The sequence below is a fragment of the Protopterus annectens genome, chromosome 2.part2, assembly GCF_019279795.1.
Source record: "Protopterus annectens isolate FY-2018-M chromosome 2.part2, PAN1.0, whole genome shotgun sequence".
Taxonomy (NCBI): Eukaryota; Metazoa; Chordata; order Ceratodontiformes; family Protopteridae; genus Protopterus; species Protopterus annectens.
In genome coordinates, this window is record NC_056730.1 from 1129524685 (window position 1) to 1129548268 (window position 23584).

Sequence of the window (23584 nt, forward strand, 5' to 3'; positions counted from 1 at the left end):
ATGCCTGGTCAGGTACATACCAAAGGGAGCACTGTATTCCATGATTGTGTGATTAAGGGCAGAGTACAGCTATTGTGGGCCACATGGTGGTTGAAGATAAGGCTACTCCGTACATGCATACTCTAATCCCTGACCACTGGGTCGAGTCTTGGGGACTTATTATCAACATGGTAATTGGCAGTGGTGGTTAACTTCCCAGAGGGTACAGTTATGCATTTCTTAGCATTGTGTTTAAGACCATGGCTTTGGCACTATTTGTTAGTCAGCAATGGACCTTCTTGAAGAATGCTAGTGTCTGTAGGGGAGTTGATGACAACCCCCAGCTTGCAGTCATCTGTAAATTAATCAGTCATAAACTTTCAGCATTTGCTTCCATTTCAGAGAAACAAATGCTAAAATGTACTAGGCCCTGTCCAGAGCCCTGAGGGACTCCGCTAGTGACTGGTCTCTTGGTGGAGGTGGCCTCACCTATTTTGACCTTCTGGGTCCTATCAGTGAGCCGGTTTGCTATACATTGGTTGATAAAAAGGGTTTATAAATAAATTGGTGAAGCTGCTTATAATGCCTGAGTGGGGTATTGTATCAAAAGCCTTGGCCTGGTTGAGGTAAGCTTTGTGCATGGTCTTAACTTCATCCACTGCTTTGTTGACATTCTCATAAAAGTCCACCAGATTTTATAGGCATGACCTTCCCTTAAAGCTAAACTGTGATGGGTCCATTGTTTGCAGGTTACCTATTTCCTCATTTATTATGTCCATGATAATTTTTTCCATGGCCTTACATATGAGTCTAGTAAAACTTGTGGGCCTGTAGTTACCCGGATCAGTGGTTGGACCTCCTTTGTGCAGGGGAATGACTGTAGCTATCTTCTGTTCTTGGGCACAAAAGCTGACTGAAGGCTCCAGTTGAAAAGTGATTTTAAGTGGACCAGACAGGTCATGTTTCATGCTATTTATTAAACCTCCCAGGATGTTATCGGGGCCCATTGATGCAGTGTTTTTGGCCTTGGAAAAAGTGTTGATGGGACCTGTTCCCTAGTAATGTTTGGGGGGATTGTGGTATGTGGTATTTCTTTTGGATAATCGGGGGGGGGGGAGAAATTTGAGATGAACCTCTCAAAAGTTTGGCAATGCCCTCCAGTTCAATGTGAGTGATGCCATTTACAATAAGTTGCATGAATTGTTGTGCATTTCCCCTGAGGTTATAGACATAGCTGTAGAAAGCTTTGTGGTTGTATTTTACCTAAAAATCTATTTTTTTTCTTCAGATTTGGCCTTTGAAGTATTTATTAACCTCCTTAACTGCCAGTTTAGATTGGTCAGGAGGCTTTTAGTATGTATGGCACTGTTCCTCCTACCCTTGGCCAAGATTTTTGTCTTTTGTTGTATAACCAATTGATATTGTGATACTGCCAGGGTGGCTTGCCTTTTGAGTTTGTGTCATTCTTAATAGGAGTGGGCACGAATCGCTCTGTACATCTATCAATATGGCTGTACAGAAATTTTGTAACTAGATCAGCATATGCTATAGTGTTTACTAGGTTTGGGGGTGCTTTGAATTTAGTCAAGGTGTTTAGTAGAGAGAGGTTAGCTTTGAAATACTTCCTAAAGGTTTGTGGTTTCACTGGATCCCTTGATTTATTTATTTCAAGTAATATTGCGGTATGGTCAGATCTGACAAGTAAAGACATTACATTGGGTGTAGAACACTGGCCCCCATGTTCGTGAGTGTGAAGAAATTAGACACTGTAATTTGTGCTAACATGTCCGGTTGAGGTTTTGTACATAAATGTCAGATTAACCTGTGTATTGTATGCCAGAATGACTAGCTATGATATTGTAAATAAGTTCTTACATGTTGATTTATAATCTGTTTGTACAGAATGTTTTAAAGACTTGAACAGTGTTCCTTTACATTTCAAACTGCTTGTATTTGTGAAGATTAATAAATGCAGACCGTCTCAGAATCAGCTGATCTACAGATGATGTCATCAGAATGTTGACAGTTGCTATGTGTTACTGTCAGAGGCTTTAAGACGGGAATATACTTTAGTAAACAGCTGTTGGTTGATTTTCAAAATATGAAATGAAAATTAGAAGTGGAACAGTTATGACAGTTAAGCTAATCTATAAAAGAGCCTACTGAAGACAGTTGAAGTCAGTTAACAGCCAGTTATAGTTGCCAGTTGCAGTTGTTCACAGTTGCACTGTGCAGTGGATACCCGAAATGACTCACCAAGAACTGCCTTTGCTCTGTTGTAATAATAATTTAGATCAAGTACAGTGTTCTTTAGTCAGATAGGAAAATTATAACTAATCAGAGTTTTTCTAAATGCTCCGTTTGTTTATTGGAAATTACTGATGTGAAGTTGTTCTGTCTTGCCGATCATTCTTACTGATGGATTTGGAGCTGATCCCCGTCTCCGACTCGGCCAACTGCAAAAGCTCGAGGTCTTCAACCAGCTCGAGGCCAACTCCTTATCCCTTGATGCACCTTGATCTTCCCTCGGATCTAGTTTGCCGTTACAACTTGATCGGATGTTCACCAGCTCTGGCCAGTGAAAGTTATTACTTTTTTCTATTTATAACTTGTTAGAAAGCTTAAATTAGATAGTTCAGTAATAAGTTTCCTTTTTTATAGTAGTTAAGCCTTTCTCTTGGTCTATTCTTGCGAACTTGTTAGATATTTAGATAGATTAAATAAGTTAGATAAGTAGCCGCGTTTTTAGACCTTTAATTTCTCACTATCATATTTCTTACATAGTTGTGTGGTGTGAGTTAGAGCCCTTTATTTTTACAGGGCAAGTATATTGATATTTAGATAATTAGAGAATTTATATAACTTAGCTTAGTTGTTTAAGGTAATTAACACTGTTTAGAGATCTTGCATTATTAGGAGTTAGTGTGCTGTGTTGATATATATATATTGTATTCATAGCTTAGAGACAGTAAAATTTGAGCATTTTTTCATATATATATATATATATATATATATACATACATACATATATAATAGAGAGAGAGAGTGTTTTTTTTTCTCTGTTTGTTACTGATAGGATGTCTCATCAAGAGAAAGAGAAATCCAAGTCTGGATTTAAAAAATGCCCAAGATGTGGGCAAAAGATGTCCATCACTGATGGGCATACTGACTGTGTCTATTGTTTAGGTGAGGTGCACTTACAAGAAAGTTGTTCAATATGCCACTCTTAGTGCTAGAGTGTTGCATGAGAAAAAGAGGAAACTTATGGATAGAGGTCTTTTGAAATCCTCTTTCCAAGAGGCACTGGATAAGCATGACAAACACTCTAAGATGTCTTCTATTTCCTCGGAGCCAAGGAAAAACCCATCAACTCCAAAAACCGGATCAAGTAAAGCTTCTCCATCGGCTCCACAGCCAATGGAGCTGATTGTTGTTTTGGTTATGAGCCGGTCTCAGACATTGGATCTGGTATCTCTTACATTGAAATTCCCCATCTTACAGTCAGTATCCACGCATTCTTCTCGGGCCTCGAGTAGACTCTCTGATTTGGATGTGGTTCGTGTGGTGAATTTGCAGATACCTATGTTATTGGCACTGACCCCCTGGGACTTAAGAGCTGACACAAATTCCCACCCCATCTTCTGTTCCTCCTCTGATCTGTCTTGAAGTTTTGGAGACAGAGAGATCGGAACTGATGATCGTGGAGCCCATGGGGCCAACACCTGCCTTAGGTTTGTTGACCCTGACTAACCTGATATCTTCGATGCTGACTGAGGAATCTCGGAGCCGACACTTGCCAGTTGGGTCCGGGGAGGATAGTTGGACCAACTTGTCAGTTCCGACTTTGCCTCTCGGGGCCTCTGCTGGAGTGAGCTCGGCTCTGACCTCCGGCTGGGAGCCCTCTGTTCTGGTGCCATGAGAATCTCTTGTATCCTCGGATCCGGGGGATTTCTTGCGTCTGGACCGAGAGGCCTTCAAGGCCATGAGGAGGGTGTTGTCCATGCCGACAACCACACCATCAGTACCAGCAGTTCCCACCCTTAAAGCACCGGTATCTACCTCTACAGCACACGCTCCATTAACTCGTTGAGACCCTGAGCATCAGGTGAGCCATGCTCTTCCAAGACCACTCCAGAAGCTCCTACTGAAGAGGTTCCTAGAAGAGACTTTGCAAGAGGAAGCATCTGGACTCCCCACAGGAATCGGTCACTTCAGATACTGACTTAGATGAGTCAGAAGGGTCCCCATGGTCCCCCCTCAGAGGATATCTTATTCGCAGATATCTTAGAAATTCTTAAACAGAGGGGTGTCTGGAAATCCCTTAATCCTACTGATGATGAGTCAGTCCTCCTGAAGGCTTTTGGGTCTCAACCCTCCACCTCTTGGGTGTCTCCACCCTTTGATGAGTTGATTGAGTTACTCTCTCGGAGGGCATGGGAGTCCCCGGACACCATAGAGCCTGTTCCCAGGAGGCCTAATAAATTTATAACTTGCCCTCAAGACAAAACCTTTCTAACTAAAGGAGTGCCTGTTGATGCCATGGTGGTGGCAGCGGCCTCCAAGAAGGAACCATCAGAAATTTCTACATCTGTTCATCCTCCTAATAGGGATTCCAGGATAATGGACAGGTAAGGGAAGCGTATGTTTAGTTCAGTGGCTTTTGTCCTTCGATCGCTGAACTATCTCACACATTTCACTAGGTTACAAAGGGATCTCCTGAAGGAACTAAGATATACCCTGCAGGGTTTAGTAGCTGTGGGGGTTTCAGACAAGGTAACTTCCCAGCTCTCTACTCTTAATTCTATTGTGAACTCTTCCATGCGTCTGGTATATGCAGCTGATGGACCGAGCAGAGCAGCGGGTACAGGAATTGCCCTTAGGAGACATTCCTGGATGTGACGGTGTTCCTTTGCGGAACCCTTTGTCTTCCTTTTGTTAACACCCCTTTTGACAGCTCGTCCCTTTTTGGACCAAAAGTAAAGGAAACACTTACCAAGAGTGAGAAACACGGAAGGACTCTGTCTGCTGTTGGAGTACGTTTTTCTACCCTGATTAAACCTTACCCAAAGGGATGGGTGGAAAGATGTGGTTCCGTAAATCTCAAGGATCCTTCCAGGACACTCACCCTAGAGGTAGAGGAGGGGGAAGTAATGGAAGACGCCATCCACGTGGCAAAGGTGGTCCGCAGAATGAGGGTGACAGAGATCAGTTCTTTGGGAAGCTCTATCAACATTCCTAAGTGGAGGCCTGTCTGTCCATCTCTAGAGGCAGTCAGGGGATGCCTTTCTTTGTACCCAGATGCCTGGCTAAAAATAAAAGACAGCTGGGTACAAAAGTATCATATCCAGAGGATACTCATTTCCCTTTGCCACACTGCCTCCTCTTGTGAAAAAAATCCCAGACGTTCCACCCAGTCACAGGGAACAAGCAGCCATAGAGGTCCAAAGGTTGCTGGAAAAAAGAGTCATCCAACCAGTCCCAGCAGACCAGAGAGGATCTGGAACTTACTCAAGATTCTTTTTGGTTCCAAAGAAAACGGGGGACTGGAGACCTATTCTAGACCTCAGCAGACCAAACAAGTCAGTAAAAAAGACAAAGTTCCGGAGGGTCACGCTACAGTCAATACTCTCCTTTATGGGTAAAGACCATTAGATGCGCTCAGTAGATCTCCAGGATGCGTGCTACCACATAAAAATGGACGGGGCCATCCAGGGATCATCTATGTTTCCGGCTGGGAGCCAGTCAGTATCAATTTCGTGCTCTGCCCTTTGGTCTCACTACAGCCCCCAGAGTGTTCACCAAATGCATGGCAGTAGTCACGGCTCACCTGAGACGTTTGGGATTCCAGGAGTTTCCACACCTAGACTGGCTCCTCACTGCCACCACCAGGCATCAACTCATACACTCAAAGGACACAACTTTAAATCTCTGCAATCAATTGGGGATTACCATAAACTCAGAAAAATCTGCCTTGTCGCCATCGCAACATACCGTTTTTATAGGAGCAGAACTAAATACAGTCACAATGACATTAAACCTTCCTCCAAAAAGTGTTTGTCTTTTACAGAAACAAATCCTAGACCTGCTTCCAAAGACAAAAGCGACAGTCTCAATGGTACTCAAATTGCTAGGAACGATGGCAGCGGCAATCATTGCCATTCCTCTGTGTCGGATGCATATGTGACTACTACAGTGGCTCCTGTTCTCTCAATGGTCCTTTCAGAAACTTTCAATGTCACACCAAATCATAATAACGAATACATGCAAGGAGGACCTTCAGTGGTGGCTGACATTCCAGCAAACAACTCTAGGCCATCCATTTGTTCTACCCACTCCTATAGCCATGGTGACCATGGACGCTTCCTTGATAGGGTGGGGGGGCATTATCATGGAAGAACAGCCCAAGGCACGTGGAAGAAGCACAAAGCTCATCTGCGTATCAATGTCCTGGAGATAAGAATGGTACTCCTAGCGCTGCAGTCCTTCCAAGACATTCTCTCTCTGGGAACAATTGCAATTCAGACTGACAATATGTCAGTGGTCTGGTACGTAAACAAGGAGGAACCAAATCTTATCCCCAGTGTCGAGAGTCCCTGAGAGCATGGCAGTGGGCAACTTTCACCCAGCGCTTTGATAGCAATGCACATCCTGGAGAAATCCAATGTGCTAGCAGACAAGCTAAGCAGGGAACTTCTCTTGCCTCATGAGTGGTCCCTAAAGAAACAAGTAGCAGAAAGGATTTTATGGAGATGGGACCACCCCTGCTGCGATCTCTTTGCCACCCCGAGAAACATGAAATGCAGCAGCTACTTTGCCCTATTCCCCCTGCCGGGAGATGCCTCAAGGGATGCACTGGTGCACAGTTGGCTCCTGGGTCTCCTTTACGCCTTTCCTCCTTTCCCTCTAACACCCAAAGTGTTATAGAAAACAAAGACTCTGGGAAGGACCATAATCTTAATAGCTCCTTACTAGCCTCATCAAATTTGGTTTCCCTTCCTTCAGCCTCACCTGTCGGGACAACTTCGGATCTTGGACCCAGTTCCGGATCTTCTGACCCATTTATCGGGGGATCTTCATCCCTGTCTTCACTCCCTCAAACTGACAGCTTGGCTTGTCCAATTCCAAACATAGCCAGGATTTACAACCTCTCAGCCGAGGCTCAACATATTTTAACATCCTCTCATAAATCACCTACCAGAAAGTTATATCTTAGCAAATGGAAGAGATTTGTTATATGGACAGCTCAGAATGATATTGATCCGTACCTAGCTTCAATTTCATCCATTCTGGAGTTTCTGACTAAACTTTACAATGAAGGAGCCACTGCAACTACCATTTGAGTTCAATTAGCAGCAATCTCGAGCTTTCATCTCTGTGTCCAAGGTTCTAATGTCATGTCACATCAACTCTCTAAAGCCTTTCTCATGGGTACTATTCATTTGAGACCACCTGTCAAAACTCCAGCCATGCCATGGAATCTAAATTTTGTTCTTTCCCAAATTATATTACCTCCTTTTGAGCTAGCCTCATCGTATGATTTGAAATATCTCTCATGGAAGACCATATTTTTAATAGCTATCACTTCTGCTCAGAGGATTTCTGAGTTGCAGGCCTTGACTATCAAACTTCCTTATCTGATTTTCCATAATGACAGAGTCTCACTCAAAACTAATCCATCTTTTTTACCCAAAGTTTGTTCACAGACAAATCTCAACCAGTCTATTGAATTGCCCGTTTTCTTTCCTAAATACACAAATAAGATGGAACACATGGTGCACAAACTTGATGTTCATAGGCAACTCCGATTTTATTTGGACAGGACCAAACAATTCAGAAAAACAGAACAGCTCTTTGTCTCCTTTTCAGACTCAAAAAAAGGTGCTCCAGTGACAAAAGTCACCTTGTCAAGAAGGTTATCAGATTGTATTTCTTTCATTTACAGTTCATGAATGCTCCATTACAAAGAAAAATAAAGGCCCACTCTACTAGAGCTGTATCTGCCTCATCAGACTTCTCTGCTAAGTTACCATTAGATACTATTTGTGCAGCAACTACCTGGTCAAGGCCTCATACCTTCATCACTCATTACAAAGTAGACAAGGCCTCCAGGGACAGGGCTTCCTTTGGTTCCACTGTTCTGAAGAACATTCTCCCGTGAGCCACCTGAGAAAGATGGTGCTTGGGATGCTACCCATCAGTAAGAATGATCGGCAAGATAGAACAACTTCACATAAAGAAGTTATGTACTCGCGTCTATATCAAGTTATCGAAATCTTACTACATCGAATCACTAAAGGTCGCACTCTAGTGATCGATGTAGTAAAACATTGAATAGCGTTTAAAAAAAATAAATAAAAACTAGCGTAGTCAGTGGGGCAAGCCCCCTTGCACCCCCCACGTGGGGGGCTGTTCCCCCCACACACACCCCTACTTAAATATTACAACTCCGAGACCACACTGCATTGAGGTAAATGGAAATCTCCCCCTACTGAGGGAAATCTAAATATTGAATAGGGCAATAAGGCAAGGAACTTGTTGAGCAATGCTCAGCTGTATGCAAACTAGATGCTCTAGTAGTTTAAAAAAATCTGACTAGACAGTAATGCCACAAGAGTGTAGACCATAAACCTTCCTAATGTAAAATAACTGGTTTGGAGCCATATATAATGCAAGTTTCAGATGTCCTGGCTGTTAGAACATTTAACCGCCAGACCTACATTATAGAATATCAAGGGGATATTCTTGGGCAGATTAAGGGCATAGCTTCTGAGATACAGGATCAAGCAAATAAGAGTGGACTGCTTGCAAGACTTGCCCAGAGAAGCTTCCCAAGGATGGTAAGCATGTAGTCAGATGTGGTATGATTCCACTGATGCCTGCAGTGGGAGACTGGCTAAAAACATCTTAAATCTGTAAGTGATCACTGCTCAACAGTAACATTCTGGTCTCAAAAGTCCACCCAAAGTGATGTATACAGAATTTACTGCTGATTCCTCCAAAATTACATTATTAACTGAAGTGTAGCAAAATGATTGAATTTTTTTTTACGACTGTAAAAAACCAACCACTGGTTTCTGTCATTATTTCACAACTTAATTACTCCTACTCAAGCAAGATTGTTTCCCAAATAAAAAACTAAGAATAAAGGACTTTCACACTCTGTGGCACTCTGTGAATTTCCTCTGAATTACTACATATCCTTAAAGGTGGAGCTAGAGCATGGGTTAAATGGAAGAATAATCCAGACAATAATTCCTGCAGTATGAATTTTCAACCTCTAAAACATAAAGCCAGATTTACAACAAATGTAACCAACAGTAACTACATTCGACAATAACCAGCTACCTCAAACATACAAACCCTTTTATGGCATAAATAGAGCTAAGAAACACTGATAAATTATTCATTGAATCTGCTGCTAAAGAGTTTCTAAATGAGACTGGTGAATAATGTTAATGAAAACATTGATATGCCATGAATTACAGCTAGAGCTTTGTTCTAACAATCTTGTGCCACCAGCCCTTCTGCACCACTTCACAGTACCTCATTTCAAACTTTATCAGTTATCAGAAAAAATAAAACTTCATATAACCCCAATCTCCACATTACTCGCATTAAAATTCTACATATTGGCAGTAAGTTACTCAACATTTTTTGAGTTCTCTCTTTCTCCCCTTCTCTCATTCTGACAGCAGTCCCTGTGTCCTGTGTCCTGTGTCCTTTACTGGGTTCTAATAGCACTCCAATTACCCCAGTCCACTGCCTGAATTTAAGCCTGGGCCAGATAGAATCTTGAGCGCATCCTAGAGAGGTCAAGCTATTCTACTTCAAGCCGGGGGGGGGGTGTCTTTTTTTACCTACATTGTTTCACCTTCCGTCTCTCATGGCTTTCAAGAACGACGTTCATATACGGGCATGTGTGACATTTCACCCAACCTCTTTGGCGACTCAGTCATGCCCCCCAGCGTAAACCCGTATAGACCATGCCTCCACCAGAAATTGTTTTACATGCCCATAGAAGTGGTCATCCTCCCTGCCACTCTGTCAGTTGCTCAAGTCATTAATTGAACCCGGGTCGACTGGGACTTGGGTCTCTCTCCCTGTATACTGTCAGAGTGGCATGCAGATTTCTAACATTTACCTTTAACCTTTCTGTGTCTACAAAACTGATTCCAGCTAGCTTTAAACATTCCTTAATAATTCCACTAACTAAAATGACTAACCCAGCAACAAGTAATGATTTTTGTCCTATTGCCAAGATTTTATCTATTGTAATAACTTTTGAAAAAAAAATTACAAACATATACTTTACATACAGACCTACAACATGTAGACAAACCACATGGTTTTAAGCCTAACTACACTACTGTTAAAGTTTTTTACTACCTAACAAATGCAATATGCATGAACATGGATAATAGAAAACTCCCAGGTGCCATTTTTGTAGACCTGAAAAAGACTTTTGACTCTGTACATCATGATCCAATTGCGTATTGTGCCTTACTGAGTAAAATATTGATTAGAGCTCTGAGTGTGAAACCCAATGTACTGTTAAAGCCAGTGTAGTCAATTTGTAATACTGGCTAGTAATTACATTGTGTGGATGCAAGCAAAGACGACATTTGGAAAATGAAAGGAAAAAAAGCAGAAAAGCAGCAGCAACTCTGGGTGGGAAGAGCCTCACAGCTGTTCAGCAAAAAGCTGTTCAAGTTGTAGCTTTAATATAGTAATGTCTTCCAGTAATTTAGAAAAAAAAAATGTCAAATGCACTCAATGTTCAAAATGAGAGAGACTGAAGAAATCTGTAAAGTCAAAAGACAAAAAGCTGAAAAGCACAGAGACTTTAGTGATTTAGGTGACTATAAAACCCCAATGATGCTCACAAATTAGAATGTTTTAGCCTGTCATTTGGCACCTATGACAAACATCAGTGGCATCATATTGGATATGGATACATGATTACCAATATCAGGAAGCTTCCCTGGATGAGTCTAGTATGTAATTCTCTTTATTTGATTTATCCTATGTCCCGTGGCCAAAGCTGAGGCTTCTGAAGAAGAACTATTTCAGAAAATAGTGATAGAAGACTGAGCATCCCATGAAGACCTGACATTTTTTGCTATACCAAAGAAACTAGGAAGAGTAGATGGTTTAATTTTACGAAAATACAAATAAGTGCATTGGTGTTCCAGTATTTGTAAAGAGAGAGAGAACACATGGTAAGATTTGGTTTGTAAACACAATTGGAAAAGCAGCCAAGACTGAGATTAGTAAAGATGCAGTCATACCAGCAGGAATTGCTGCTCCTGACAAAAATGTGGCAGAAGTAAAAAAAAAAAAAAAAAAAAAAAAATATTGAGCATTGATGACACCATATTGTTTGTGGAAAATGATTATTCACTAAATGCCAGGCAGAAGAGCAAAGCAATGTTATCCCAACAGTCAGGGGATGTGGAGTTGCATCCAGCTGTCTCCAGAATATTTTTTTTTCTGGATGATCAAAGATGTTTTTAGATGCAGAACAGTCTGTGGAGGAAATAGCTTAGCCAGCAAACAATGAGCCAGACAGCTCAAGAGGATGTTGCTTCTCTAGCTTCTGACAGTTTAAAAAAAAAAAAAAAAGCATTAAAAGACTTTGCCAATGAAATTTTCCTTTGCACCAAAGAAAAATATTTAAATAACAGAAACCAGCCAAGGGGCTGATTAGCAGAATCTGGAGGATGTAGGACTTGAAGCAGGAGCAAGTGTTAAAAGATTGAGATACTCCAGAAGAAGACAGCAACAAAGTTTGTGAATAAGTGGGATAACTGCAGTGCATCAGTCTTACTATATGATAAGAAAAGCTTTAAAGACAAGTTAAGTAATGTGATCTTTGGCTGCTGGAGATGTAAATGTGCATTGATCATATTATGCATATTATGTATAGAATTAAAAGAAAATAATTTCCTCTGTGTTTCTATATGTGGACATCTAGATAAATGTTCTTTAAGCTGTAGGCAGCATTTCAAGCAAAAACATGTAAAAGAAAATGGTGAGAAATCTGAAAAAAATTTATTTTTTTCTTGCATATGCAGAGTAAGTGGCTGGGTTTTTTCATTAGTTGATTTTGGCTGAAAATAAGCAGCCTACAGATGTACACAGTTAATCATGATATGTTTGAATAGTGTATTCTGAGTGAAATCTGTATGGTACAGTGTCATTAACTTTTAAAGGCATATTGGCAAGGTTTTTGTGAAAGGAAAAAAAGAAAGAAAACAAATGAAGTTTGATACTGTGGGGAGACTCTTTATTTCAACCAGATTTTCATCAGACATATTACAGAAAAAAATCTACTTTATCAGATTATAAACCTAACAAAAAAGTTAGAAATTTTAATATCTTCAAAGTCCTTACTTTTATTTCTGTGTATCTTCAAACCAAACCAACATTCCTAAAACATCCCTTAATATACCCCATAACCTCTTAACCATCTCGTACCATTAGCAATAACAACCAAATCATCTGAATAAGTGGAACTTTAACCCCATCATATATCTGAACAGCCCGTTCATGCACTTTTCTTTTGTCTTCTTTATAATAACTTTCATTATTAATGAAAATAAAAGTCCACTCAAAAGACGTCTGTATTTAACACCTCTCAGTTTCTTCCCTAAATCATTCATCAGTACTTTGTTTGCTTCACTTCCTTCACTAAAATACTGCTTACAACTTATTTAACAGTAATCATCACTTCTGTTGCCTCCTTTCTTTCTATACCATGTATACTCTTATGTTCATAATCTTTCGCGTTCTTGTTTGCATAATTTTCATCAACATTTTATAATCTGTATTATTCAATGTTAATAGTCTTCACTTACTAATACCTCTTTTATCATATCTGTAACTTAATAACACCATCACCTATCTTGTAATTTATAGCGTTCTTTAACCAATAACCGATAATTCAAAATTTGCACAAAACATTTTTCCTTTTCATGCATTTTCTTATAAAAATTATAGATCTGACGTAGGTGACTTCATTTGATCATCAACCTGTGAGAATCTGATCTGGATTGGATCTGAGACGGCAGCTTCACCAGCATCTGATCTGAGCTCCAAGTTCCTCCCCTTTCCCGTAATACCCCTCAATCACCTTCCTTCCCTCAGATTTCGTTTGCTGCGGCTTTGCCTAGCATCATGGTTTCAGAGCTCCAGGTGTGGTAGGTACTTTCTCGGATAGTTTTTTGGGTGTTTGTGTTGCTGGTAGTGATAGGTTAGGTTCCCTTTCCCTTGTTTAACCTCCCTTTTCGCTTTTGCATCGTTTTTATTCAAAAAAACAAAAAGTTCAGTGTAGTTAGAGTAGGCCTCCTCTCCCTTCCCCCTCCTTGTTAGTCAGTTGGACTTGAGTGTGTTTGATCTGGCAGGTTAGGGCCTTGTGCTCTTTAAAGCTGATTGTTAGGAAGTGCATAGTGTGTGGCCATAAGTTGTCCCCAGCAGATGGCTGCACTGTGTGTGTGGTGTGTTTTGGGGCCTCCCATCTCTCAACAGACTGCCTTATTTGTGTGGGATTTCACTCCAGGACCCTGAAGGATTGCAGGGGTAAACTAATCCTCAAGGGACTTCTTCCTGCTATGGAGGCGGTTGCCTCCGCTTCCCTTACAGTCATGGCTGTGACTGAATCTTCTTCCACAATCTCTTCCCCTCCCTCCCAGGCCGGGACTCAACCTTCTGTTCATAGGTCTGCAGACAGGGATCATAGCAAAGAGAAGGGAAAAGAAAAAGAGAGCGAGAAGGACAAAGGGAGGAAGAGATCCCCGGACCGGTCAGATCCTGTCGGTCCTCCTCCGAAGCAACAGATAGTTACCAAGCCAATCACTCCTTGGCTCCACTCGCCCAAATTCTTGCTGGAGCTGGAGGAGCCTAGACCTTCTTCCAGGACCTCTGCACATCGACCCTTCCAGTCTGCGCCTGTGGCCTCTTCGCATTCCACCAGAAGTTTGAGTGAGGCAGACATGGACAAAATGATGCGAAGGTTTATTTACACCCAGATTCAGGTGGGGGTCTTGCCAGCCCCCTCTTGAGGGGGGAGCTCGCTTCTCTTTTCCCCCAATATCTCCTTCTCCGGTCCGACCCCCGGTATTAGAGTTTATGGATTCGAGGGGTCCCAGAGTCAGAGGGTCTGTGCCGATGGTGCCGAGTACCTCAATGCCAGCTGTTACCTTGAGCACGTCAGACCCGACTAGTTCAGACCCAAGCGGCTCTCGGAGCCGAAGCCTGGGTGTCGGATCGAAGGGGTGGGACTTTTCTCCTTTGGCGCCAACTTTGTCAGGTCAGGGCCCTCTCCTAGGTGTATCTGCTGCGGCGGGCTCGGATCTGATCCCCCCCCCATCAGACCCGGGGAGAGCAGCTTCCTTATTTGTTTCCCGGGAGACTCGCTCTCCCTCTGCGTTCGACATGGTGGAAAGGTTTCTCTCCAGTGGCTCGAGGTCCCTGACCATCTCCTCTGATTACTCCCGGACTCCCTCACCTCTGGGTGCATCCTCAGCCATTTTCCCCATGCAGGGACAGCTTGTGCACAATGTGCCCCAGACTGTTCCCCTCAAGGAACCACAGGTAGTTTGCAAGCCCTCTCTGGAGAGCTCCACCAAACAGGTTCCTTGCAAAACGAACATGCAAAAGGAGGCACTTAGACTCCTCCCCAGAGTTCCTCACTGAGGACACAGATTTGGAGGAAGGGGAAGGTTCCTCCAGATCACCTCGACGATGATGTCCCCTTTGGAGACATCATGGAACTCCTGCAGCAGCGGGTGGGGGGTTGGTCCACCCCCAAACCTTTCTTGCATGAGTCGGTGTTTCTGAAGGCCTTCGACATGGGCCCATCTACCTCCTGGGGTGTCCCCCCCCCCGCGGATCCCTTGGTGGATCTTATTACCACCCGGGCATGGAAGGAACCAGACACCATGGAGCCAATCCCAGAGCATCCCGACAAGATTGGGAGTCCTTCTGCAGACGGACCTAGTTGGAACAAGGGGTCCACAGTAGATGCTATGATAGTAGCGGCCGTCACTAAGAAAGATCTAGCCCAGGAAAGTTCTATGGTCCATCCCCCTGACCGAGAATCCAGGACGATGGATCATCTGGGAAAGCGGACATATGCTTCAGCCACCTTTTCTATAAGGGCGCTGAATTATTTGGCCCACGTCACTCGACTGTAGAGCGACCTGGTCAAGGAGCTGAGTCGCCCCCGGAGTCCATGTCACCGGAGGATAAGCGTATATTCTCCACACGAATGGCCACACTCAAAGCAGTTTCTAATATGTCTATGCACCTCCTTTCGCATGCCATTGAAGGAGTGGCAAGGGCAGCTGGGTCTGGCATTGCCAAGAGGTGACACGCCTGGCTCAGGCTATGTCAGTTCACAGAACCCTTTAAGGTGTCTTTCATGAATGCCCCCTATGATGGTTCTTCCTTGTTTGGGAAGACGGTTCATGAGAAGTTGATCCAGAGTAAAAAGGACAGGAAGACACTGTCTGCCGTCAGGATCCACTTCTCTAACCCTCAAAGATCCTTTTCCAGGAATCAGCAGAGGCAAAAGAAGATGTGGTTCCGGAAGTCTTAGTATTCCCGGGGCACTCAGGACTCCTATTCCCCCAGAGGCAGAGGGGGACTAGACAGATGCCGGCCCAGAGGTGGGGGTCCGAGAAATTTCGAGTTTCAGGAACCGTTCTTGGGCAGGCCTGCACAGCAGCCCTGAGGGGGCAGGCCTGCACAGCAGCCCTGAGGGGTTGCCCAACTGCTTTGCTCTGGAGGCAGTGAGGGGTCGTCTTTCGCTGCTCCTGATGACATGGGAGTCCGTCTCAACAGACTGTTGGGTGCTTCATATCATATCCAGAGGTTATACTATCCCCTTTGTGGTTCCTCCCATTCCCCAAAACATCTCCCGGACATACCACCTGCACAAATGGAGGCAGCAGCGCTTGAAATAGAAAAGATGCTAAGGAAATGAGTTGTCCAGCCCGTCCCTCGAGATCAGTCCGGATCAGGCATCTCTTCCAGGTACTTTTTGATGCCAAAAATGACGGGGGGGGGGGCTAAGGTGTATTCTGGATCGTTCCACCTTAAACCTATCAGTTGCCAAAGAGAAGTTCCGGATGGTCACTTTACAAACCATCCTGCCTTACCTGCAGGAGAATGACTGGATGTGCTCAATAGATCTCCAGGATGCGTACTGCCATATAAAAATGCACAGATGCTCCAGGAGGTTCCTCCACTTTTGGTTAGGGGCCAATCATTATCAGTTTTGAGTCCTACCCTTCGGTCTCACCACAGCCCCCAAGGGTGTTCACCAAGGTCATGGCAGTAGTAGCGCCTCACCTGAGGCTTCAGGGGATACAGGTCTTACCCATACCTAGACGACTGGCTCCTTGCTGCTCCCACCAAGTGTCTACTATGTCAGGCCAGAGACTATTTTCTGAAACTGTCAGACTTTCTGGGAATTGCAATCAACATATCCAAGTCTTCTCTAAACCCAGTTTAGGTCTTAGACTACATTAGAGCAAGGATAGATATGTTGCAAACCAAGGATCTGAAGTAGAAACTTCATTTGTCAGCAACCTTTGGGATACGGATCCGATCTCGGATCCGAGCCGGCAACTTTTACCACAGCATAGATCCGAGCTCCTAGCTCCTCCTTTTACCCATAATCCCCTGCCAACCCTAACTGACTTCAGATCTAGTTTGCCGCTCTTCAAGCCAACAAGCTGGATTTTGAGCTCCTGGCATTTGGAAGTTTTTTTGTGAAAAAAAGCTAAGAATTTTTTTATTTTCTTGTGTGATTGAGTGAGTTTGTGTAGGTTCCCTCTTAAATATCTATTTTTTGTTAAAATTTTTCCTCCCTACCCTCGCTGTTCCGTAGTGTGTGTTTGTGGTATGTTAGGGGCCTAGTGAGTGTGGTTTACGGTAGATATGTCGGAGGCCCCTAAAGCCATCTTTTCAAAATGTACCGAGTGTAGCCATAAGCTCTCACCGGCAGATGGCCACACCAGGTGCGTTAGGTGCCTTGGGGTTGAACATCTTCCTTCGGGATGCACGATTTGTGCAGCGTTCAACCCCAGGGCACTTAAGGACCGGAGATCGAAGCTGATTCTGGCGGGCCTTTTGCCCCCGGACTCGGCTCCGACCTCCGGTTCTTCTGTGGCCGCTACCCAGTCCTCTGTAGCGACCACCCCTGCCTCCCTTCCTCCGGTCGGGACTCAACCTCCCGTTTTGGCTCCGGAGGATTGGGAGGCCGGAAAAAACAGAAGGAAGAAGCACCATAAGCGGCGGGCCGAGGACGCTTTCTCGGCCCCGCCCGCCAAGCGGGCTTCTCCATCCAGGGTTTCTGGATCGCCTCCGGTCCCCTTGTTTTTCACCGGGACCTGGGGAGGAGGCAACCCGGTCCCCGTCGAGGTCATCGAAGCGTCACTCTAGGTCTTCCTCGGTGGCCTCTTCGAGGTCTACATTTAGTATGTCAGATGCAGACATGGACCGGATGATGAGGAGGTTCATCCAGGCCCAGCTGCAGATGGGAGTGCTCTTGCCTCCCCCCCCCCTCCAGGGGGGGAGCTCGACCCCTTTTTTTTACCCCAATCGCTCCTTCTCCATCCCGCTTCCCAGGTTTGGAGCACTCGGAGTCGAGCCGCGTCGGATCCGGGGGTGTGTCGGAGCCGACAGTACTAGTTACTTCGGCTCCGACTGGTCCCTCGAGTTTGTCGGATCCGACCTCTCGGAGTCATGGGTGGAGCTTCGGATCCGAGGGACTTTGTGTGACTTTGGCTCCGTCCCGGTCGGAGCACACGGGTCCTTCGGATCCAAGGGTCTCAGCCCCGGATCCGGTCCCCGCTTCGGATCCGAGTGGGAGCTGACTCGGCGCCTATTGAGAGTAGCTCCCCCTCGGCTTTCGCGGTGGTGGAAAGGGCACTGTTGAGTGTATCCGGACCCCCGGTCCCTGCTTCGGCTCCTCCCTGCACTCCCTTTCAGCTGGTCCAGGCTCCCATCACACAGCCTTCGGGACAGCCTGCTTCGACGTCTCTGGGTGTTCCTGCGGAACGTGATATTGCTGGTGAGTCTTCCTCGGACAGCCCCCCCCCCGAAGAGGTCCCTCACAAAGCCAAGTGTAAAAGGAGGCACATGGACTCCCCTGAGTCCCTTACCGAAGATACGGACTTAGATGAAGGGGAAGGCTCCCCAAGGTCACCCCCCGAGGATGTCTCCTTTGGCGACATCATGGAGATGCTCTGGATTAGGGGGGGTGGTCTGCCCCCAAGGCTTCCTCTGATGAGTCCGTATTCCTAGAGGCGTTCGAAGCAGGGCCATCTACCTCTTGGGTGTCCCCTCCCCCGATCCCCTGGTGGACCTTATTGCCACCAGGGCTTGGAAGGAGCCGGACACTGTGGAGCCTATCCCCAAGTGCCCGGACAGGATCCCGAGTCCCCCTGCTGAGAGAACCCACTGGAGCAGAGGTCCCCCTGTGGATGCCATGTTGGTGGCGGCGGCCACCAAGAGAGAGCTGGCTCAGGAGAGCTCTGCGGTCCACCCTCCGAGTAAGGACTCTCGAGCGATGGAGCGCCTGGGGAAGCGGGTCTTTAGTTCAGCAACCTTCTCCATGAGAGCGCTGAACTATATGGCACACGTCATCCGGATGCACGGGATCTAATAAAAGAATATGCTGCACCCCCCCCAGAGTCCATGTCGGAAGGAGACAAGCATCTGTACTCCTCCCGAATGTCTACTCTATGCTCAGTTTCTAATACCTCTATGCGGCTCTTGTCACACGCCACTGAAGGAGCCGCTAGAGCCGGCGGAGCCGGCCCGGTAATCCGGCGTCAGGCCTGGCTCTGACACTGTGACTTCTCGGAACCCTTTAAGGCGTCATTCGCGAATGCCCCCTTTGGTTCTGCACTTTTTGGCAAAACCGTTCGCGACACCTTAGTCCAGAGCGAGAAAGACAGGAAGACGTTGTCTGCCGTCGGAGTCCACTTCTCTGCTCCCCAGAGGTCCTTTTCTAAGAATCAAAAGGGTCAGAAGAAGATGTGGTTCCGAAAATCGCATCGGTCCCAGTCTGCTCCGGACAACCAGTCCTCTCGTGGCAGAGGAGGACAGGGAGGACGCCGCCCAAGAGGCAGAGGGGGTCCCAGAAACTTTGGGTCCAGAGAACCCTTCTCTGAGAGGCCCATGCAGAACCCCTGAGGGGTTGCCCGGCTTCTCCACTCTGGAGGCAGTCGGGGGGCATCTTTCGAAGCACCTAGCAATGTGGGAGTCCATAACAACACATCGCTGGGTGCTTCGCATCATATCCAGAGGTTACCAAATTCCCTTTATTGTAACCCCCAAAATCAGAAGCCTCCCCGACGTACCACCCAATCAGAGGGAGGCAGCTGCTACAGAAATCCAGCAGCTTTTACAAAAAAGAGCCATCCAACCCGTCCCCCCAGATCAGTTCGGATCGGGGTTTTACTCCAGGTTCTTTCTGGTGTCAGAAAAGACAGGGGACTTGAGACCCATCCTCGATCTCTCTCTCTCTCCTGAACTTGGCAGTACCCAAAGAAAAGTTCCGAATGGTCACCTTACAATCTATTCTCCCCCTATTATGGGAGAACGATTGGATGTGCTCGATAGACCTCAAGGATGCGTACTACCACATTCTAGTGGACAGACGCTCCAGGAGGTTCCTCCGCTTCCGGCTGGGAGCCAGTCATTTCCAGTTCAGGGCCCTTCCCTTCGGTCTCACCTCAGCCCCCAGGGTGTTCACCAAAGTCTTGGCGGTCATAGCGGCCCACCTGAGGCTTCAGGGAATTCAGGTCTTTCCGTACCTGGACGACTGGCTCCTCATCACCCCAACAAGGCATCTACTCTGTTCAGGCAGGGATTACTTCCTCGACATTGCTCCACGTCTAGGGTTAACTATCAACATGACCAAATCTTCTCTAGTCCCCTCACAGGTGATAGATTTTATAGGGGCCAGATTGGATTCCAGGATAATGCTTGCCTTCTTAACTCCCGATCGGCTTCAGAACCTGAGGTTGCATGTCAAGGCCATTCTCATTCTTTCTGCTCCACCTGCGGAATTGATCCTGAGGGCTCTAGGGTCCATGGCGGCAGCTATTCCTCTACTACCCCTAGCCCGCCTAAATATGAGGGTTCTGCAATGGACCCTCCAAGTACAATGGTCCCTGTCTCGCAACTCCCTGTCTCATCCTATTCCTCTAAGCAGGGCTTGCAGAACGTCGCTCATGTGGTGGCTCCTGTCCCCGAGTCTCCACATGGGATGACCATTTTCAATGCCTTCCCCCGTCGCCACAGTGACCATGGACGCTTCTCGACTGGGGTGGGGGGGCACTATTCAGGCAGAACGGTCCAAGGCACGTGGAACGACACAGAGACCTCCTTGCATATCAGTGTCCTAGAGAGGAGGGTGGTGCTTTTGACGTTGCAGGCACTTCACAGCCTTCTACTGATTGGGACAATTGCAGTACAGACGGACAACATGTCAGTTGTCTGCTACATCAACAAACAGGGGGGAGCCAGGTCTTATCCCCTTTGTCGCGAGGCCATGAGAGTGTGGGAATGGGCGATTTCCACCAACCGCTTTCTTATTGCAACGCACATTCCGGGACAGTCCAACATTCTAGCAGACAGGCTCAGTCGTTCAATCCTGACTCCGTACGAATGGTCTCTCAATCCCCTAGTAGCGAAACAAATATTTGCCCTATGGGGGCAACCCTGTTGCGATCTTTTTGCCTCTCCTTCAAATACCAAATGCAACAGTTACTTCGCTCTAATTCCCCCTCAAGGGGAGTCCCTGAAAGACTTGGCCTCCCGGTCTCCTTTACGCTTATCCTTCGTTACCCATGATGCTGAAACTCCTACAGAAAGCCAGTCGGCTGGGGAGCAAAATGATCCTCATTGCCCCATTCTGGCCTCGTCAAACATGGTTCCCATACCTGTGGTCTCACCTAATTCATCCACCATGGATTCTGGATCCACTCCCGGATCTCATTCTCCACCCTCTGGGTCTCCAGACCCCCAACCTGGTCAACCTCAAGCTGACGGCTTGGTTGCTCCAGTTCCACTCCTGATTAGGACTCACGGAATCTCCTCACCAGTCAAAGCCATCCTAGTAGCAGCACATAAACCTTCCACCAGAAGAGTCTTTCGAAGCAAGTGGAAACGTTTCTCCATCTGGGCGGAGCACCATCACTTGGATCCTTTCACGGCGCCTCTCACATCGGTTTTGGAGTTCTTAACTACCCTTTTTCATCAAGGGGCTAGCTGCTGTACAGTCAAGGTACAACTGGCAGCGATTTCGCATTATCATGTAGGGCATGAATCAGGCCCTCTGATGACTGCTAAGCTTTGTAAAGCGTTCCTCAAGGGTACTTTCCTTCTCAGACCTCCAGTCAGGGAGGTAATACCCCCATGGGATTTGTCCTTGGTTCTCCAAGCCTTGACTAGCCCCCCTTTTGAGCCGGCGGCCACGGTTGATCTTAAATATCTCTTTTGGAAAGCAGCCTTCTTAGTGGCCATTACTTCAGCTAAAAGGGTTTCTGAACTTCAGGCTCTATGTGTTAAGCCGCCTTATTTATCCTTCCATCCAGATAGAGTTTACCTCAGGATCAATCCGTCTTTTCTGCCTAAGGTGTCTTCAGAAGCTAATATTAATCAATCCATTAACCTTCCCGTGTTCTTTCCCCATTACCAGAACAAAGGAGAATATAAACTGCATTCCTTGGATGTGCACAGACAATTACGTTTCTATATTCATCGAACTGCTGGTCATAGGCAATCTGACCAGTTGTTTGTCTCCTTTGCCAAAACAAGTTTAGGCAAGTCAATTTCTAAAGTTACTCTGTCACGATGGATAGCTAATTGTATCCTCTTAGCATACCAGAGTTCGGGAAGGCCTGCACCTCAAGGGGTTCGAGCTCATTCTACTAGGGCCGTCGCTGCTTCGGCGGCTTTTAAATCTAGGGTTCCCTTAGATGATATTTGTTCCACAGCCACTTGGGCCTCATCTCATACTTTTATCAGCCATTACAAACTGGATGTTGTCTCCAGAGGTAGGGCGTCCTTTGGCTCTGCAGTGCTCCGGAATGTTCTTCCATAAAGGCCACCCAGGATTCAGGTAGCTGGGGACTCTGTCCCAAAGGTTGCTGACAAATGAAGTTCCTACTTCAGATTTAGAAGTTATGTACTCACCATAACGTTCCATCTGAGTAGGTATCTTCATTTGTCTGCAACCACCCCCCCTCCTTCCCCCTGACCTTTAGGATCTGTCTTGGATTAGCCCCTTCTGGGGCACCTTTACATTGCTTATATCCGGCAAACTTGATCTGAGATCAGTTAGGGTTGGCAGGGGATTATGGGTAAAGGGAGGAGCTAGGAGCTCGGATCTATGCTGTGGTAAAAGTTGCCGGCTCGGATCCGAGATCAGATCCGTATCCCAAAGGTTGCAGACAAATGAAGATACCTACTCAGATGGAACGTTATGGTGAGTACATAACTTCTAATTTTTCTAACTCGAGAGAGTTTGAAACTTACGACTCCATGTGTCCGTGATCTGCAAAGGCAGTATTACAAGCCCTAGGTTCCATGGCAGCCACCATTACGCTTCTTTCCTGTGCTTGTCTGCATATGTGGGTACTACAGTAGACACTAGCAGGCCAATGGTCATCATTAGATCTGCCGTTGACGCATCCTATTCATATAAGCAACGCTTGCAGGAAGTCCATCCTCTGATGGATACACTCCTCGGAATTAGTCGAGGGATGAACATTTATTGCAGCCCCTCCACAAGCCAAAGTGACCACGGACACCTCCCAACTAGGGTGGGGGGGGGCATTGCTCGGGCAGGACAGTCCAAGGCACGTGGTCCCTGAATGAGACCAAGTTGCATATCAGTGTTCTAGAGATGAGGGCGGTCTTGTTAGCATTGCAGGCCCTTCATGCCTTTCTTCTTCTAGGAACTATTGCAAGTCAGACAGACAATGTCTCAATGGTTTGGTACATCAACAAAGAGGAACCAGATCTTACCACCTTTGTTGCGAGGCCATGAGAGTGTGGGAATGGGCGATCTCCACCAGCCGTTTTCTAGTAGCAATGCACATTCCGGGTTAATCCAACATACTGGCGGACAAACTGAGCAGGACTATCCTGATGCCTTACGAGTGGTCTCTGAATTCTTCTGTAGCGGAGCAGATCTTCCTCGAGTGGAGTCTGCCTTGCTGCAATCTTTTCGCATCTTCTTCCAACGTGAAGTGCAGCGAGTTCTTCGCTCTGATCCCTCCACAGGGGGAATCCCCCAGGGACGCTCTGGTCCATGTTTGGTCTCCCAGTCTTCTTTATGCTTACCCCCCTTCTACCTCTCATACCAAAATTTCTCCAGAAGACAAGCAGGTTGGGGACCAAAGTAATCATCATTGCCCCATTCTGGCCTCGCCAAGTTTGGTTTCCCTTCCTTTGGTCTCATCTGATAGTTCCTCCATGGATCTTGGATCTGGTACTGGATCTCATCACACACCCTTCGAGCGTACCTCATCCAGACCTGGTCAGTCTGAAGCTTACAGCTTGGCTGCTCCAGTTCCATTGA

At 46.0% G+C, this 23584-nt stretch overlaps 1 protein-coding gene across 1 annotated transcript in view; it reads left to right on the forward strand.

Annotated features, from left to right (window-relative positions):
* The window catches only part of SMC5 (structural maintenance of chromosomes 5), a 3018525-nt gene that overhangs the window by 1748718 nt on the left and 1246223 nt on the right, over window positions 1-23584 (forward strand). The window lies entirely within an intron of this gene.